Source organism: Megalobrama amblycephala, linkage group LG7 (genome assembly GCF_018812025.1).
Source record: "Megalobrama amblycephala isolate DHTTF-2021 linkage group LG7, ASM1881202v1, whole genome shotgun sequence".
Taxonomy (NCBI): domain Eukaryota; kingdom Metazoa; phylum Chordata; class Actinopteri; order Cypriniformes; family Xenocyprididae; genus Megalobrama; species Megalobrama amblycephala.
This window is the reverse complement of record NC_063050.1, coordinates 53,747,924-53,768,644: the sequence shown is the minus strand read 5'-3', so window position 1 is coordinate 53,768,644 and position 20,721 is coordinate 53,747,924. Positions and strand designations below refer to the sequence as shown.

At 36.8% G+C, this 20,721-nt stretch overlaps 1 long non-coding RNA gene across 1 annotated transcript in view; it reads left to right on the top strand.

Annotated features, from left to right (window-relative positions):
• LOC125272870 overlaps nt 1–14,778 on the top strand; it is a 104,155-nt gene extending 89,377 nt beyond the window's left edge. The window contains exons 4-5 of the long non-coding RNA XR_007185939.1: nt 4,894–5,131; nt 13,477–14,778. This is a non-coding gene — a long non-coding RNA (uncharacterized LOC125272870). The remainder of the gene's footprint in view (nt 1–4,893; nt 5,132–13,476) is intronic.
• The last annotated feature ends 5,943 nt before the right edge of the window (nt 14,779–20,721 follow it).

Sequence of the window (20,721 nt, the reverse complement as noted above, 5' to 3'; positions counted from 1 at the left end):
ACCATTATGTGGGGAATTGCTTTTGCCCACATAAGGGTAATGATGGACAGTCTGTCTGTCTATCTATCTGTCCATCCGTCCAATAAAGGCATCTTTTTAAAAGGCATCTGAAATAATAAACTAAGTGCATGTAGTGTTGTCAAAAATAGAGATTTTTCGATACCGATACTGAAATATCTGAAACGCTTCCAATACTCGTTTTCCACCGAATAGATACGATACCAGCTGCACTTTCTCTATCTCATCTCTCTGACAGCGAGTTGACACACAAACCCGCCTCCCCTCACTCACTTGTTTAATTTGCTCCAGATGAATATTGTTGGTGTTACAGGAAATTAATTTTAATAAGTGCATATTGTGCATAATTTTACTAATTCCCACAGATTTTGTGCTCACAACCCAAAGTGCGCACAAATAAAGCCGCCTCTCAGTAGTAAATTGAGTTCTTTTTCACTGCTTACTTCACTTAAACAGTCAAATACACAGAAAATAATCTCAAAATGCCAATCTTGGTGAGTATTTATGTAAACTCAGTCAGTTATGTATTAAGTGAATGTAAACAGTTGAGAAAGAAAACACATGTGCAACAGTATAATGGATCTGTGCATCAGGTCCTAAAGTGACAGCAGCCTAATATACCTGCTGCCAAATTATGAGATAATATTGAAAATATCTATATGGCAGTTTTTCCCCATGGTATTGATGTCAATATTGTGGCCAGTTAAAATGCTGAGTGGCTATTAACTTTGGAAAACCACTAGCCACAGTGGCTTGTGAGCAAAAACGGTTAATGTCAAGCCTGCACGGACAGTATACTGCTTCTAGTGGATTTTTGAAGCATGCATTCATGCATCCTTTTTGGGTTAATGTTACCCACAACCCTTGTGCTTTGGATGATAGAAGATGCAGTTTCATAATGTTGCAGCAGTATGTCCCAGTGCTAGCATACTGGTTCACTTCATACTTAGCCAGTGCAGCACTTTTCTTTCTGTACTTCCATATTATGATAACTGGGATTCAGCCTATAGTCTTGACCAGGAACTAAATAGTATAAGTTTCCCCCAGGAGATGGTTTTGTCAGGACGATTCCTTGTAAATGGTCAGTTCCTGATGTATTTGTCTCTGCTCTTTTGTGTTGTTTCTCATAGGTAGAAGCTTTAGAGAAGCCATTAAGCTCAACATTATGATGAATGTTTCCACGTGTTGGAGGCTTTTCATCATCTAACACTTTAGGACGTTGCTCCATGTTTCCCAGCCCTGTGCGGCTCTCAGAGAGTTTTTGTTCCACGAGCACATTATGAAATATTAGTAGGATGTCTGCAGAAGAGCCCAGCGGCACGTAGAAAGATGGGGGTTGGTTTGAGAAAATCTGAGTCTGCATTTATGTATGTGTGTGTGTGTGAATATATTGCAATGGACTCAGATTATTAGCGCTTTTAATTTGTGCAAAAACATTTGTCATTTGAACTTTTTCAATTTTCACTGCCATCAGTGAAATTCAGAATATTCAATGAGAAAAACTTTGAGTGGGATCTGGATTTGAATGGATGATAAAAAAGTGGCTTTATATGACAGGTGGTTGGAAGGGAAGGGCTGAAAAATAAAATTTTAGAGTTGCCTATTGCACATTTTGAATGACATAATTCCCAATAATTTTAAGAACGTGTGTTAAGTAAAGTTAATTTTTATGTTGACTTTAACTGTGCACAAAACACTTATGCCTCACATAACCTCTTCACTACGGTATGAATTTTTTATGTGCTTTTAGGCATTTCAGTCAGCATGAATTTAAGTAGGAGCATAGATGAAAATGAACAGGCATATGGCGTGCCAAAACACATTTTCATAAGCTTAACTTTTTCTATTGGTTTGAATTGGGCACAGATGGTCCTAATATCTGAGCTCATGCTGGATTAATCGCCAAATACTCAAACAGGGTCAATGAGTCATACATTGTTTCATCTTTTATATAGAAGCATTAACAACCTGTTTCCCTCTTAAAGGGTTAGTTCACCCAAAATGAAAATTCTGAATACTCATGTTGTTTAAAAAACCGGTAAGACATTTGTTCATCTTTGGAACACAAAAATGTAGATTTTTTTTGATGAAATGTGAGAGAGTTTTCTGTACCTCCATTGTCAGTCTATCCAACTACCACTTTCAAGTCCCAGAAAGGTAGTAAAGACTTCATAAAATTAATCCATGTGACTCCAGTGGTTTAGCCAACCTTGGTGAGCCTTTGGACAACATCAAACTTAAGATAAAACATTTGCATGTTAATAGATGCTCCGCACATTTATGAACTAGAACTGTTGTGGATTGTGAATATTTAAAGTGTAGCTATATGTGCCTTTGTGAAAATATGTAAGCTTGTACATTTCTCATTTTGATTGTTTTGCTTTAATTTTAAATCTCACTTTTTAGAAGGAGAATAGGAAAGTGAAATCACAAAGTGAAACGAGTTAAATATCCCACGGAGTTTAATCGATCTTGCTCACTCGGGTCCCTGCATTCATCATTCACATGTAGTTATAAACCAATCAGCTTGCGAGCAGGAGCCCCATGGCTCGCGTTTCACAGAAATAATGGCACTTTCACAGATTCAGTGCTCTCTTCTTTTTGGAGGTTTAATTAGTTATTTGGCTTTATTTTTACACATTGCTGCCGAGGCTTGCCTTTGTCATGAGCATAATGCTAAATCAGGCACAGATTGTGTCAGACCAGCTTAACAGCTTAAATATTAGTTCATTAGTGTAAATGTACATTTTCTATGTGTGTTGAGTATGCTCTTAAAAATAAAGTTTCTTTATTGGCTAGTTACAAAGTCTCTCCAAAGGGAGCTATTCTCTATATCAGTGTGCATTGTTTCTGAACTCCCTGAAATGCCTCGATTGTAGTCTTGAGTTTTCTTCTGGGAACGGACACGTCACAATATTCCTCATTTAAATAATTCCTGCTCAAGGCATATACAAAATAAAGGGGCAGGGCCTGGTTGAGTTAGTTAGTAGTGTGTTGAAACTCGCAGTTATGGTAAGGGGCGGGACATTTCCCAAACTCACTCGAAGAGCTTGACCAATCTCAACACACTGATCTAGCCGACCAATCTGAGCACATTGTGCTTTTCAGAAGGAGGGGCTTCATAAAGACAGGAACTAAACAGAGCGTTACTGACAGACTGGGAAAAGAGGTGCAATTATGTCAATTATGTTAAAAATAAGGTGTTTTTGAACATTCAAACATGAAAACCTATTTTAGAAGAGCCCAAAAACAAAACCAAGACTATATGTAAAAGGCATAATATGGCCTCTTTAACATCCATGGAACCTTTCCATTCCGAAAAAAGTTCTTTATAGTGGAGAAGGGTTCTTTACATTATTAAAATGTTCATCACACTAAAAAAAAAAAAAAAAAGTGTTCTTTTAAGAACTGTTCACTGAAAGGTTCTTTATAGAACCAAAAATTGTTCTCCTATGCATCGGTTTATTTTTAAGAGTGTAGTTTGCTTTGTGGAGAGCATGTAGAGAGCCCATTTAGTTAAGGCTGTCATCATTGTTTTATTGGTTATATGGGGTTCAAATCTGTGTGATGAGTTGTGTCAGAGTTTAATGCTTGGGGTTAAAAAAATCATGATGGTGCCTTAGCAAGCATCAGTAATAATCCCCAGATAATTGTATTATTTAACCATGTTGACCTTGTCACCATAAATGATCTACTTCAAGTCTTGGCTGGTTGGGGATAATTAACTCCAGTAATCCAGCATTCTGTGGGTTTCTGTAGAGTACGATCATGATAGAGATGCCATCTGCAAACCTAAATATATAATAATTATTATGGACACTCTGACATGTGTTAATATGTATATGTAATATGTAAATATTTATAAACAGAAGCCAATGAGGAACATCCTGGGCAGACTCATTTCAGCTTTTTTTAAGTAATAATCATGGTTATATTAATATGTTTATAAACAGTATATACAATTTTAAATGTTCATTGCCTGACCATGTTTACTTTCATTGTAAATAGTTTACTGTAACTGTAAACTGTATACCCCCTAAAATGCATGTTTAAGCTGTTTTAACTGAATTAAAAAATGTCAGTGCCACTGTTTAGTCTCAAGATGCACACAAGTAATGTTTTTTTCTAGTGTACGTTTATAAAAGCTACTTAAATATCCTAATTGAACTAAGGCCTAATCCTGGCTTATGCTAAGCCTTGTCTGTGAAACCAGGCCATAGTCTGTTTTTGTTACAAGGCACAACTATACACATTGTAGTTATTGATCCATTTCTCTTGAACAGCAGACAGTTAGTCTGAAGTGTTTAGCCAGTGTGTGCCACTAACATACACTACAATTACACAATAACTGACTGATCACAATAAGTTTCTTTTGATGCTAAGATGTTTTTGAGAAGTGCTTTAATTAATCTCAGTTTGCTCATATATATTTGATCTTACTAATGGCTCATGGAGGAACATGGTTTGCTCCATTAAGTAATTGAGATCTTATTTTCAATTTACTTGATGTCTTTGAGGCTGAAAAATGAGACTTCCATTTTGAATAAAGATAATAGTACAGAGAGACAATAAACCTACTAGTAATATATATTTTTTTTTTCATTTTATTTTTTTTTTCAACAATTTGGAAATTGGTTTTGTGTTCATTGAGATATCGTTTAAAATGTTACTTTTCAAAGGGGGTGTACTCATTTACACTGAGCACTGTATTATATATATATATATATATATATATATATATATATATATATATATATTTCAATTCATATACTTATCCAGTCCTCACATTCGTCTGTGGAGCTGCTTATCTCAAGTGACACTCTCACCCCACTCATTTTCTCCCCTCATTCTTCTCCTTTTTTCATCTTTTCACAGCTAGACACTCTGAGTGGTCTGTGGTGGGATTAAAACGGATGTGCTCAGAAGTCAGAGTAGAGGAATCAGCTCCAGCGATCAATCAAGTCATTGATAAACTGAAGAGCACCGGTCCGCAGAGGTTTCAGAGGAGGAGGGTAAAACCTTTCTGTGCAGCACTCAGGATAACTGCGAGGTTGGGACGTCCCTCAGGGCTGTGGCTTAGGACCGTTTCCTGAAGTGAGGTCAGGGTTGCAGTGTAAGTTCAGTGATACGGGTTTTATAGTTTTGCTACATCATGTGTAAGCAGAAGAAGTGTCTAATCTAGTGAGATTTGTGCTGACTAAATCTTTTGTGCAGATTTGAGTCTGTTTTCAGGCTAACAGGGAATGTTCTCAGACCTCGACTAATGTTCTGAAAAGGTTCACTGCAAACGTTCATCCAATAACATTAATAGAACATTAATGATAATGTTCTCAAAACATTATGTATACTTTCATGGAAACATTCAAACATTAAAATTAAAAAACGTTCGTAGAACATATTTTGTCAGAATTCGTTGGATAGCGACCATTTTAAAATGGTCGTCAGCTCTTCATGTAGATATCAGTACGGTTTGCATGATTTGTGGAAATGAACCACAATTGATGATGTCCTGTAACCACAGCAGCAAATGCATTTGTCATTTTTGCATGACCCTGAAGAAATGGTTTCCGATGAGCATCTCACAATCTTTGCATCGGTTGCAAAGCATTCACTGCACACCTATGTGCATGTTACATTTTGTTAGTGAAACCAAAGTGACAAAAACATCAGTAAAAAAGTGAAAAATGAGCCCCATTTACATGCACATCTGTCAAAAAATTTGATTATTGTACAGATCCTTTTAATATCCATAAAAAAATTACGTTTGCACGAGATTTTGAAATTATCAGATTTTTCTCCGGTCGTGACAAAACATTCAATTCAATTCAATTCAATTCAAATTTATTTGTATAGCGCTTTTCACGATACATATCATTTCAAAGCAGCTTTACAGAAAATGGATGTCAACATTACAATTTAAAGAATGTAGTTAGCAAATAATATACTTTAGGTAATTAATTACAATCACTGTTAGCAGTTTTAACTGAAGGTAGAAGCAAAGAGCTCCTGGAAAATGAATTACATTAACAATAAATTAGGATATAGAGATTGTGCAATGTGAATGTTGACCCAGATGATTGCGTCTTCTGAAGTCCTCGCAGGAGCTGGTGCCGTCTCTTCACAGGTGATGGTTGTCTGAGGTCTTCTTAAGAGGCTGGATCCAAACTGAAGCTGAAGTCCTCTCTAGTCACCTCAGGGCGGGTGTCCCGAGGTAAAACAGAAAAGCAAAAGGAGAATAATTAGCGTAGCTGCTGTTCATAACTTTAAGCAAAGTTAGTCATGTGCAGTTGATCTGGTATGAGATGCATTATGTGAATGCTTGGCTAAAGAGATGAGTCTTTAATCTAGATTTAAACTGGGTGAGCGAGTCTGAGCTCCTAACATTATCAGGAAGGCTATTCCAGAGTTTCGGAGCCAAATGTGAAAACGCTCTCCCTCCTTTAGTGGACTTAGCTATCCTAGGTACAACCAGAAGTCCAGAGTTTTGTGACCTTAGAGAGCGTGAAGGATTGTAGGGCGATAGAAGATCGGTTAAGTACACAGGAGCTAAACCATTTAGAGCCTTATAGGTCATTAGCAATACTTTATAATCGATACAGAACTTAATGGGTAACCAGTGTAGAGATGATAAGATTGGTGTTATATGATCATATTTTCTTGACCTGGTAAGAACTCTAGCAGCTGCATTTTGTACTAATTGTAGCTTGTTTATTGATGAAGCAGGACAACCAGCTAATAATGCATTACAGTAATCTAGTCGAGATGTCATGAAAGCATGAACTAACTTTTCTGCATCAGAAATGGATAACATATTCCGTATTTTAGCAATGTTTCTGAGGTGGAAGAAGGCTGTTTTTGTAACATATGAAATATGATTTTCAAAGGACAAGTTGCTGTCTAATATAACACCCAGGTCTTTAACTGTCGAGGATGGAGTAACAGTACATCCTTCTAAATGCAGATTGTAGTCTGAGAGATTCTTAAAACATGAACATTCACATGCGTCATCCAAAAGGTTGGTGCTTTAATTAATCTCAGTTTGCTCATATATATTTGATCTTACTAATGGCTCATGGAGGAACATGGTTTGCTCCATTAAGTAATTGAGATCTTATTTTCAATTTACTTGATGTCTTTGAGGCTGAAAAATGAGACTATTGTTTTTCCTCCTCTCATGTCATGTCTGCAATACTTATGGATAACAATAAAATAGTTTAACAAAAAAAAAAACCAGTCACTTGGTGGCCGTGCTTGTAATGTTCCTGTTACAATAACTATTTCAGACATATTCAATAAGTCGGGAGAACAAAATCTCCCGAAAAAAAGTGTGCCAATCATTTTTGGATAAGCCATTTATGACGTTTGCATGATTAAAGGCATTTATATGAATTTATATATGAATTATAATTTTAATATAAACACTTTATATTATATAGACGTTTGTTGTCGGATTGCAGTGTGCTTGTAGTTTTTGGTGTCTATGCCTGATTGGCTGATTAACAGGAAGTGTTAATTTGCCAAGTGTAAGTTTAAAAATATAGCATGGATAATTCATATTTTCTGTTTCATATATTTTTTTAGATGATTTTAAGTAACTATTGTTTGCACTATTGTGCAAAATAAGTATTTGTTTTTGATTATTATTTTATTTTTGCAAGGCAAAGCTTTTATATAGCACATTTCATACACAATGGCAATTCAAAGTCCTTTGCATAAAGAAGTATTTAAAAAAAATAATCATAGAATATTCATAGCAAATATTTAAGAAATAAATATAAAAATTTTAATTAAAAATAATACATTTATAGAGAATGTAAAGAGATGCCTTTTTTATTATTTAGTCAGAATATATGTGTGCTGTCATTAGCTGTCATTGTGTTGTATTAAATTTATTCGCTTTTTATCTGCTATTTTCCACACAGTTCCCTAGATATTGGTATTGTGATATGCCATTAAAAAAAACATATTGTTCCATCTCTAGTCATTGCACAGCTACAGTGATCAACATCTGCCAGCATTCACGTTTGTACTGACATATATAATACAAAAGAAAAGAGCACAAGAGACCTGTAGAGATATGAGGATGCGGTGAATCTGAACACTGATTTGGACCAAACAAGTGTAAAAACCTCCTCATGAGTTTCATGTTCTACCTCTTTTGTAGTAGCTTGTGTGGACTGTAACTCAAACTTGGAAACCTTGTGAAGACATTAGTTATTTGTTGTAGCATCTGTTGGTTTTAACACCTTGAGCATACAGTGCTCAGTGTCATTCCTCAATGCCAGACTCCGGTAAAAACAGCTTTTCACGCTCAAGCAAAACTGCTACTGACGCTCACAGACATTTATAAGTGATGTTAACTCAACGCGACACCCTGAGATTTCTTGCACAACATCAGTGATTACAGAAATTGACATTTGTTTCTTTTTCTGGTTTTGTCGTGTGTATTCATGCAATTAGAACAAATGCAGACAATTAGAATAGGACAATTAGAATAGATTTGTAAAGTTGGCTGAATTTCAAGGTTGGACAACTTTTCTAGGTGGATGAAGTTCTATTTGAGCTGCTGACATTTGCAATAAACTGCTTTATAAGGCGAGGTAAGGCAAGGGAAGGCAAGGCAATTTTATTTGTATAGCATATTTCATACACAATGGTAATTCAAAGTGCTTTACAGAAAGAAGAACCAAATTCATAAGAATAAAAATGGAAAGGATAAGAAATAAAAATAACAGTAAAATCAGAGAATACCACTATCTGGATGGAAGAGTTAGGAAGTTTCAGGGAGTTTTTTGTTGTCCGTCAGAACGGATCTAAACGGATCAATCCATCAGAGCGGATCTAAATGGATCTTCCTCACGCTGGAGGGATAACTCAACTTTGTTGTCCATCAGAGCGGATCTAAATGGATCTTCCTCACGCAGAGGGATAACTGTAAAAATATTTATATTTGTTAGGTAGCTGTGTGTTTAAACACTACCCTTACAGACAAATCTTCCTGGACTATCCAGAGCTCCATCCAGGGATAACTCTACTCAACTTTGTTGTCCGTCAGAGCGGATCTACGTGGATCTTCCTCACGTGGAGGGATAACTGTAAAATTATTTGTCAGGTAGCAGTGCGTTTAAACAGTACCCTTACAGACAAATCTTCCTGGACTAACTCTGCCAGAGCTCCATCCAGGGATAACAAATGCTTACTTCCTAATACTTCCCAGCTCTTTCAGATGTTCTTGCGCTGCTGCTGATAAACTGACCTTGGCAGGCCGTAGGTATGGTTTTGGTCAACCAATCATGAGCGTTTTCTTAATTGTTTGGCTTTGAGAGAAAGCTGCCTCCTGCCATACCAGCATGGCAATCATTGCGCCAAGATGGTTTGGCAGCAGAAGTGACTTGCTATTCTTTCAACAAGGTCAGTCAGTGGGTGGACGCTATATGATATCTTGCATCACATTAATTGTCATATGTCGTTTGCAGCTAATTAATTAGTCTACATTCATTATTTTGCCACACTTTTTTAAATTCCTTTCAGTATTCATGAATTCATTTTAAAGAGCCATGACATCAGATTTGGGTCACAATGTAATGATCACACTGCTAAAGACAAGCATCAGTGATACGAAATGTCAAACTACAATATTAACCCCAGTGTATTTGTAGTTTTGAATTTGAAATGAAAATTATGTCATCATTTACTCACCCTCAAGTTGTTCCAAACCTGTATTAATTTCTTTCGTCTGCTGAAAATATATTTTTAAGAATGTCGGTAACCAAACAGTTGATGGGCCCCATTGACTTCCATAGTATTTTTTCCCTATACTTTTCCAATCTGGATGTACTATGTTCGCCATGTTGTCATTATAATGTGACCTACCTGCGCCAGTTACGTCGCTTCACTGTCATTCACAAATCTTCTCCCATGGCCTCGTGGGATAGTAAAGTGATACACAGTAAACAGTAAAGTAAAACAGACAAACTCAAGTCATGCATACAGTATAAGAGGAGTTTAAGGTTTGATGCCATAACATTCTTCTGTAAATAAATATAATTTATAGGGGTGTGATGAGACAGTTAGCTCACGAGACGAGACACAAGATTGGATCCACGAAAACGAGGCAAGATGTATTTTTACAGAAAATCCTCAATGACAAAATTCATGACTGCAAAAATAGTCTGCATTTGCATTTTGAAATGTTTTAACTAATCATCTTGTAATTAATGTCAGTTCATTTCTACCTTCTGAGTATACAGTGGGTATGGAAAGTATTCAGACCCCCTTAAATTTTTCACTCTTTGTTATATTGCAGCCATTTGCTAAAATCATTTAAGTTCATTTTTCCCCCCATTAATGTACACACAGCACCCCATATTGACAGAAAAACACAGAATTGTTGACATTTTTGCAATTTTTTTAAAAAAGAAAAACTGAAATATCACATGGTCCTAAGTATTCAGACCCTTTGCTGTGACACTCATATATTTCACTCAGGTGCTGTCCATTTCTTCTGATCATCCTTGAGATGGTTCTACACCTTCATTTGAGTCCAGCTGTGTTTGATTATACTGATTGGACTTGATTAGGAAAGCCACACACCTGTCTATATAAGACCTTACAGCTCACAGTGCATGTCAGAGCAAATGAGAATCATGAGGTCAAATGAACTGCCTGAAGAGCTCAGAGACAGAATTGTGGCAAGGCACAGATCTGGCCATGGTTACAAAAAAATTTCTGCTGCACTTAAGGTTCCTAAGAGCACAGTGGCCTCCATAATCCTTAAATGGAAGACGTTTGGGACGACCAGAACCCTTCCTAGAGCTGGCCGTGCGGCCAGACTGAGCTATCGGGGGAGAAGAGCCTTGGTGAGAGAGGTAAAGAAGAACCCAAAGATCACTGTGGCTGAGCTCCAGAGATGCAGTCGGGAGATGGGAGAAAGTTGTAGAAAGTCAACCATCACTGCAGCCCTCCACCAGTCAGGGCTTTATGGCAGAGTGGCCCGACGGAAGCCTCTGCTCAGTGCAAGACACATGAAAGCCTGCATGGAGTTTGCTAAAAAACACCTGAAGGACTCCAAGATGGTGAGAAATAAGATTCTCTGGTCTGATGAGACCAAGATAGAACTTTTTGGCCTTAATTCTAAGCGGTATGTGTGGAGAAAACCAGGCACTGCTCATCACCTGTCCAATACAGTCCCAACAGTGAAGCATGGTGGTGGCAGCATCATGCTGTGGGGGTGTTTTTCAGCTGCAGGGACAGGACGACTGGTTGCAATCGAGGGAAAGATGAATGCGGCCAAGTACAGAGATATCCTGGACGAAAACCTTCTCCTGAGTGCTCAGGACCTCAGACTAGGCCGAAGGTTTACCTTCCAACAAGACAATGACCCTAAGCACACAGCTAAAACAACGAAGGAGTGGCTTCACAACAAATCCGTGACTGTTCTTGAATGGCCCAGCCAGAGCCTTGACTTAAATCCAATTGAGCATCTCTGGAGAGACCTAAAAATGGCTGTCCACCAGCGTTTACCATCCAACCTGACAGAACTGGAGAGAATATGCAAGGAGGAATGGCAGAGGATCCCCAAATCCAGGTGTGAAAACTCATGGCTGTATTAGATCAAAAGGTTGCTTCTACTAAATACTGAGCAAAGGGTCTGAATACTTAGGACCATGTGATATTTCAGTTTTTCTTTTTTAATAAATCTGCAAAAATGTCAACAATTCTGTGTTTTTCTGTCAATATGGGGTGCTGTGTGTACATTAATGAGGAAAAAAAATGAACTTAAATGATTTTAGCAAATGGCCGCAATATAAGAAAGAGTGAAAAATTTAAGGGTGCCTGAATACTTTCCGTACCCACTGTATGCATTGACAGACAACAATATACAAGCACTGTAAAAGGTTTTGCCACAAACTCAAAAGACTGGCTTCTCTCCTGTATGATTTCACATTAGTCTCTTCAGACATTTACCGTACATCAGGGAGCTTGAATTTGCGATTGCACATACTCTGTGTATAGAGAGATGCTTTTTATCAGCATTTATCAGATGCTTGGGCTCTGTTGCGCAACAAATCCAGGGCTCAACGCTAAGGATTTTTTCTACTGGCCCGGTTGGGCCAGTGGTTCAAATTTTTACTTGCCCCGCCAAAATTTTCACTGGCCCCACAACAAAAAATTAATAAAAGTAAAAGACAAGAAAATGGACCTATAAAATATGCATAGTTTTTGTTTTCGTTGTCTTTTTTCCATTTAACCTCAGTAAATAGGGTTATGACACCAAAAGCTACTAGATTAACTTATATTTTAAATATTGTTAGACAAATAAACAGTAAGTAATAAAATAGTTACAAATAATCAAATATAAACAGAACAAACATATAAATGAAATAAATGGTGCTTTTCAAGTTTTTCATGTAGGTTTAAACAGGAGATTTTCAGGTACATAAATTGTAATCTAATGTATAACTATATAACTATAGAATAGATTAAACTTTATTAAAGTTAATCAGTCAGGAGCAGTTACAGATGCATAAAAATGTTTTTAATGTTGAAAATATAAAACGTTAAATACTGTTATTTGAAATTATAAAAAAAAAAATTAAGACACTTTAAATGTGAAATTAAACTCGCTAGTAGGTGGCAGCGAAGCACTGTTAATGAGTGAATCATTGAGATTCAACCGATTCATTCAAGGCTCAAGGCTGATTCATTCAAGCAGCTGATTCATTCAGGAAGTGTTGCTCAGAGACGCAAAACAATGCCGTGGACTATTTTCGTAGGCGAAATACAGCGAAATATTAAGTTCTTGTTCATTAAACTCTATGCTGAATAAAATCAATATCACATTTGTAATCATGCTAATAGACTAATAAATGCTGCTCTTTGTGTAATATTGGTTAAATTTGATTAAATTATATAAATATGAAATGTATACAGGGGCATTTTTGCCCCTTATCTTGAATTCTGGGTCATTCTAAAGGTATTTTAGGAGACTAAATCATGCAGTGAATGTGTACACTATAAATATGCACGTGCACTAGTCTAACCTACTAGACTACGTCACGTAGAGCATGCGTGCACTCAATGAGTGTGTTTTTGTTTGTTTTTTGTAAAGTGAGGGGCATACTCGATAATATCAGATCGTTAAATCAACAATGACGATATATAACGCACACCCTACAGCACTGGCCCGGTCGGGCAAGTGACCGTTCCGTCTACTGTCCCGAGCGTCGTTCACACTGGCCCCGGGTCATCGGGCAGTCCTTATTGTCGAGCCCTGAAATCCTCCGCCATAGTCTTGTCAGTCACCTCACCTTACTCTCGTTATGTGATCAATGAACTGTGATTCCTGCTGCATTGAGTGCATTTTTTACTTTTACTTTTTACTTTTACTGTGCAGCTCGTGCTGGATGAGCAGAGCAGACATTTACAATTGAATCTTTCATTCATTCTTCACCACAGCAGATGCCATTGGGGTGATTTACCTTGACATCAAAGGACACACATGTCTTCTCTCTCGTACCTGAGTGGCAGTAAAGTGGTAAATGTCTTCTGAGGTTGATTCTTCGTAGGCTTTGAATAGATGGAGTCTGATCTGTGTGTATTGGAGGTCTTGGAGCTCAGGTGCCTCTCAGAGTTCCCAGCAGACCGAGCGGAGGCCGAGGTCGTCTCTGTTGACCCTGATCCACACCATCTACGATGTGTCACTGCAGCAGCACAAACACATAGAGCTCTGGTTAGTCACATTACATGACAAATTGACTGTGATTCATATAAATTGTATGTTGTGTAATAATGAGTGTGTGCGTGTAAGTACTGTATGTGCCAGGGTTATTATCATTAACTAAAACCATTAAAAATACATTTTCATTACTTGAAATAACAAACATTAGTATATAACTTATTTTATTTCAGCTGGCAACATTTGCCAACTTATGGCAACATTATTTGTTTAGTTTAAGTTGAAATATTAAAATAACTAAAACTAAAAGTAAATCTAAAAACGAAATAGACATAAAAAAGGACAAAAATGCACAACAAAATTATTAATTAACTGATGTCTCATTAGTATCTCAAGGCAGCAGTGAGATTTACTGCTCAGCAAATGAAGATATTTGTTTCTTCTCAGATATGATCATAAATGACATATGTGATTAAAAGTTAGAAGTTATCAAAATGAACTCAAACATTTATCATTTAATTATTCCATGACCTAATGATCTGAACTCTTAGCTCTTGCTGTATATTACTGTTGTTGACTCATTTGTGTCTAATTTTATAGGAGAAACATCTGAGAAAGAAAAAAAAAAAAAAAAAGATAGCTAAAATAAACATATAGTCCCTGACAACACTATTACTGTATAGGTCTCCTGAATATTGACAGAACAACATTTGAGCAAAACCATCCGTGCCATGAAACACAAGTGCCTTTTGCTCACAATTTATTCAAGGTTGTTTAGGATTCAAGATCATTGAATTCCTCACCTTCTTTGCAGGAACACTGCAGTAATTATGACTCCTCCGTCAGCAAAAGCGATTAACCTAATCACCTGTAATACTCCCAGGGAGCTCAGATTGTTCGTAAGTCATGGCTCATTGAATAAAGAAATGACAATTAAATGAGGTTTATAACCTAAATAAGATGCATAAAGAGCAGAGGTGAACGGTGTCCCTCCTGATAAATCAATTCGTTCCTGTATGCTTGAACAGTAAAAACTGTATGTTTTTTTCTTTTTCTTTTCTGACCTTTAAAAAGGACTTTCATTAGTGTAACATAATGCAGTCAGGTTTGTTCAATAACATTAAACAATTACAGTGACCAAACACTTTTAGAGTGTGAGATCAATCTCTGGTGGAAAAATGATAGGTTTATTTATTGATTCCTAATATACAGTGAAGATAGTTAGGTTTCTTTTAGTTTTTTTTTAGTTTTTTTTTTTTTTTTTTTCTCCGTCATGCATTTCTCCTAAAAGCCCTAAAAATAGACTTAAATGAGAATGTGTACAGAGCTATACAGTTATATTATATTTATATATCAGCTCAGATCATTTGGTCATGGAAGAATTTGATGAGAAATGTTTCATGTTCACTTTATTGTCATTGAGCCCAGACAAGGGAAAAGGAATTACATTTTTCTAAAGGTCCAGGCAATGATTTAACATTAACATTACCCACATGACAACAATATATAGAAAGGTAATTTTGCATACCACATATCAGCAATGCAGTGTATGTAGTAAAAGACAATAATCCAAAGGATTAAACTATATACACAATGTATAGAGTATGTTTAAGCAATCCATCCATCCATCCATCCCAAAACTTTGGGATCAGTAAGTTTTTTTTTTAAGAGATTATTAATTTTAGTCAGCAAGGATGAACTAAATTCATCAAAAGTGGCAGTAAAGACATTTCAAATATTACAACATATTTATATTTCAAATAAATGCAGTTCTTTTGAACTTTCTATTCATCAAAGAAAAAAATCCTCACAGTTTCCACAAAAATATGAAGCACCACAACAGTTTTCAACATTGATATTAAACATAAACGTTTCTTGAGCAGCAGATCAGCATATTAGAATGATTTCTGAAGGATCATGTGACACTGAAGACTGGAGTTATGATGCTGAAAATTCAGCTTTTATCACAGGAATAAATTACATTTTAAAACATATTCAAATAGAAAACAGCTATTTTAAATCGTAGTAATTTTTCACAATATTACTGTTTTTATTGTATTTTTGATTAAATAAATACAGCTTTGGTGAGCAGAAGAGACTTCTTTCAAAAACATTAACAAGTCTTACGGACTCCAAACTTTTGATAATGTCTGAATCTCTCCCTTAAATCCCTCCACTAAACGCTACCCCCAAAATAAATGTAAACATATTAGTAAAGATTTAATGTGACCTTATACGTCACTGTCGATTCCGCCTCCCCCTCCACCGGGCAGATGTTTTCATTGTGTTGGTGTCGGCAAACATCTCATTTCTGATGTGGCGACACCAGCCGAATAATAAGAGCTCGGCGATGTCAAAACCCGAGTCGTCGCTCATTGATGTGCGAATGAAGACCAACACCACGTCACATCTCTCAAAGGGGAATGGCTCATGATGAGGTTCAAACAGGTGGACAGACTGATAAAAAGGTTTCATTTATATGTAAATCAAAAGGGTGACCAATCAATTATTCTCATTTGAATAAAGACTCCTGTCCCCTACGCCCCATTGGACCATCGATTCGACTCCTAATTCCAGTCATGCCGACCCCCTTCAGCAGCAGATATAAATAGTCAAGTGGCCTCATCTTTAGACCTGTTTGAACTGCGGCTCTCTGACAGAGCGCAGGCTGAACTATGCAAATTGGAAATCCATATTTGGACGAGGTCTCTGCAATCGCAGCATAAGATTAATTATTTGTCAGATGCTGTCACCGTGTGAAAACGGCAAAAAGGTGAAAAATATGACCGATTTCACATCTATTAACTTGCTGCCTGTGCTTTTCACTCTTTATTTATTTGTCTGGATTATTTTTTTATTTTTTTTATTTTTTTTATAAATTAATACTTGTAATCAGTAAGAATGCATTACATTGATTAAAAGTGACAGTGAAGACATTTATAATGTTGCATTTCTATTTCAAATAAATGCTGTTCTTTTGAAATTTCTATTCATCAAAGAATCCTGAAAATAAAAATGATTTCTGGTAAAACCTCAAAAATATTAAGCAGCACGACTTTTTCAACTGATAACAATATCTCCAGTTTCACATCTATAAACTTACTGCTTGTGCTTTTTACTCTGTATTTATCCAGCTTTGTCTTGTGAATTAAATATTTATAGGTGAAATGAATCGTCACCAAGCAGTAGCTGCCGAAATAAATAAAGTTCCTTTATTTAATTTTTTGTTCCTGTCTGGAAGTGCATTAGATATATGCAGTCTATCAGCCACCATCATGTGCATTTCAAACCGAAACCATGAGAAGTTATTCCCAAGGGTGTGTTATATATCTTTTAAGGGGATCTTTTGCCCCTAAGGGATGTATAATGCACATCACTGACTATTGTCAGGACTTATGGAGCAGAAATAGCCACGGCGTACCGAGACTTATGGCATATTGCTGGTTGAAACTCATTCCGTATGCAGGATTCAGACTGCTGGCATGGATGTTTTCCTGCTATCAGACTGCTGATGAGGGTTTACGCTCATAGAGGGCACATTGACTGCCAATATGACCTTTTCTCCAGAGACCTAATGCTGATGATGGGTCCCGGCAGGCCTGGAGAGTGTTTGCATCTTGCCAGCGAGAATAGGAAGCAGACAGCTGTGCTTGAGTGTGTTTATGCACTTTCTCTAAACTTTCTTCCTTTTTCTTTGTTCAAATCATGCATGTTGCAAAGAAGTGTCAAGGTTATATGTTATAAGACCTTTCTTAGCCATGCTGGGATGATAAGGCTCTGTGATTGAACTCAGGACTTTATGCTTGAAAAGAAGGCAAAAGACCTTCCTGTTAGGCTTGTGGGAAGGGATGGTAGTATTAGAGGGGATAAAACACTTAAATAGGTCTAAATAAGCTTTTCTGATGGGTTTCTAGTAGACCATGAAATCATGGGTTCAAGGTTCCAAGGAATTGCCTGTGAAATCCAGGAGATGTTAAAAGTCTTGATCTGTAGAAACAATATCAAATCATCAACCCATCAACTTTTTTTTGTTTGTTTGTTTTATTTATTTGCATCATAATTAATTAATTAATTTATTTGCATATTCATTCATTTATTATATATTTATTTATTTATTTACATTATTATTTTTTTTAAATATTTTATTTCCTTATTTATTTATTCATTAATTTGCTTTTTTTTTTTATTCATTTGCTCATTCATTCATTCATTCATTCATTCATTCATTCATTTGCTTATTTACAGTGGGCAGATTACTTGTAGTCCATTACTGATTACAAATTACGTGATGAAAATTGTAGTTAGTAACATGATCTAGATTACTCATTTTAGGTATGTATTCTAACTACTTTTTGATTACTTTTGACCTAACTCGTTTATCACATAGATTTTAATGGGACTGTGTACCATATATACCAGATTACATATAATCAGAAGTACCCAGCACTGCTTATTTATTTATTTGTATTTGTTTGTTTGTTTGTTTGTTTGTTTTTTTATCTGCTTGCTTGCTGACTTGCCTGCTACATTGCCATTTATTGCCATTGATAGTCTGTAATAACCATGCATTTTTTTTTTATTGTTTAGAAAAGAGCTGGCATTTTGATGACTCTGTTTGTGTCCCTAACCCCATTTAATAAAGATTATTTATTAGACATTGATGATTTTTACAGCACTGATAATATTTTACATACAAAAATTCTTTAAAAATGTTAAAATTTCTTTTTCGTTTTTTGGAGGTTTTATTCAAAATCAGTTTCTTCTGAGGCTGTCCACTGACTGAACAAAACAGTTGAAATTTTCCTGCTGGAAAACCAGGTAACAACAGGTAATCAACTAGTTCAATCTGTGTGCTGGAACATAGTCCAGGTGCCCATCAGTTCATCCAAGGTGGTTTACCAACTCTAGTTAGGTTAACCAGTGTGGTGTCCCAGTCTGACTTCGGCCCACCCAGCAGTAGTTGAGCTGATTAACCAACCTTTGCTAAAACTTTGACCAAATAGAAACTAGTATTGTGACTATCAGAAGTTGATTTTGCTGTATAGTAAAAATGGGGTATCCACAGGGGAACACAATCATCACAGGTGTGCACATGTTAATTAACTCAAAGGAAGATGATAATTCCAGATGGCACTGTTGCTGGCAGATGGAACTGATGTGGAACTCATGGGTGCTTGATGTCATTGGAACTTCATCCTGATTTCCACACTTGGAAACTCAGCTGGATGAAATCTGGTCTCTTCGTGTTGAATGTTGATGTAGTTAGCCTGTTTTAATCTCTCTATTAAAAAACCTTTTGCATTCCAGAGTCTGTTTGGACTTGGTGGAACATTAGCTCATAAAACAGTCATAACTTAATATTTTTCTCAACTAAACCATATTGTACTGTATTTAATCAGTAACTTCTCATTAATCAGTTAATGCACAAAAGTTTTAAAGTTTTTTTAAAAAAAAATTCAAATTTCAAATTTTATGCAGTGGTTCATCAATGGCAGAGAAGTGAAATGTGGGCTTTTTCTTTTCCAAACTCTTTTTCCTTTTTTCAAATTTATTTGGTCTATGAACTTTTGCTCTACAAACACATTAAGACATTAATTTGTTTGTCAATTTATTTTAATTTCAGAATTATTGTATGTTCATGCGTGAGTGCGTGTCTCTTAAAACTGACCCAAATGCAATAGCTGGGTTAACATTGTTTACATTAGATTAGCCATATTTTGGCATTAAAATGGATTTCAAAGCAAAATTTATTCAGCCAAGTTTCAGATTAACATATCTAACTTAAATATTCCAGTAGATATCCAAGGTTTATTTTACCTTGAAATATATTTTGCTTTTGGTCTTGTAAAGTTAAAAACTCCTGGTAACAATTTAAAATAAGGTTCAATTCATTAACAGTAGTTAATGCAATTGTCATGTAATGTAATATATATAAACTCGCACGATGAGGAAGACTTTAAAAGGAGACAGGCTTTAATAACAATTACTCATGGACATGGAACATACTTGGTACTAGTCCAACTTAAGAGGTAGAGAGGGGGCTTTAGAGGAGGGCGTGTAGCAAGAAGAGAAACCAAAGGGTGCTTATTAGTATCCCTCCTCGCTCTTCCATCCTCCATCCTATGACCCGGAAACCGATCAAACTCAGCCATCTTGTAGGACATCTCAATTCTCTAATTGCACCATGAGGAGGTGAGGAACGAGGAGTGAGGAAGCTTCCTGAGGAGTCATGAGCGAGGATACACAGGTGTATCCTTTATGGAAGACTTTCTCGTTGAGAAACCCGGCGCACGTATAAATTCTCCTCCCCCTTCATATCTGTCACAATAATTTAAATATTCTTTACTTTTGCAGTTTAAATAAATTTTACATCTCCATGGAGCCATGGTGGAGATGATGACTTGATGCAGTGCACCCTAGGGACAACCGACAACGATACAGCCACCGAAGATGGAAACACAGATGGAGCCGAATAGAGTCAGAGGTGAAACCAGATAACCAGAGGACAGAGGCTGAGCCAGTGGGACAGAGGACAAAGGCGTAGCCGGGGGGGGAAGGTGGAGCTAGATGGAGCCATAGGTGTAGAGGGGTCGACGTCTGACCAAGGTGGAGCCGGAGGGATGGGGGAGCCTTATGGCTGATGGTTTCTGGTGGAGCTGAGGTAGGGAGGAGCCAGGGTGGAGCCAAAGTGTTGACAGGGCGATGTGGAGCGATGGGCCAGGAGGCTGGAGGCAGAGACGGGATCCTCCAGGCTAGGTGGAGCTGATGCCTGAAGACACTTGGCAGATCATTATAACACGTGGGAGATGCAGAGGGGCTGAAGGACAGCAATGGAGGTGGGGCTGAGGAACTGGCTGATTGAGAAGGTGGGAGAGGGAGACTGGGCAGGAATTCTGGAGACACAGGGGACACTGGAAAAACAGGAGATACTGGAGCTACAGGGGGTTCTGGAGATTCAGGGGACGCTGGAGATACAGGGGTACTCGGCATAACCTCTCCAAAAAAGTTAATTAAATCCTCCTTAA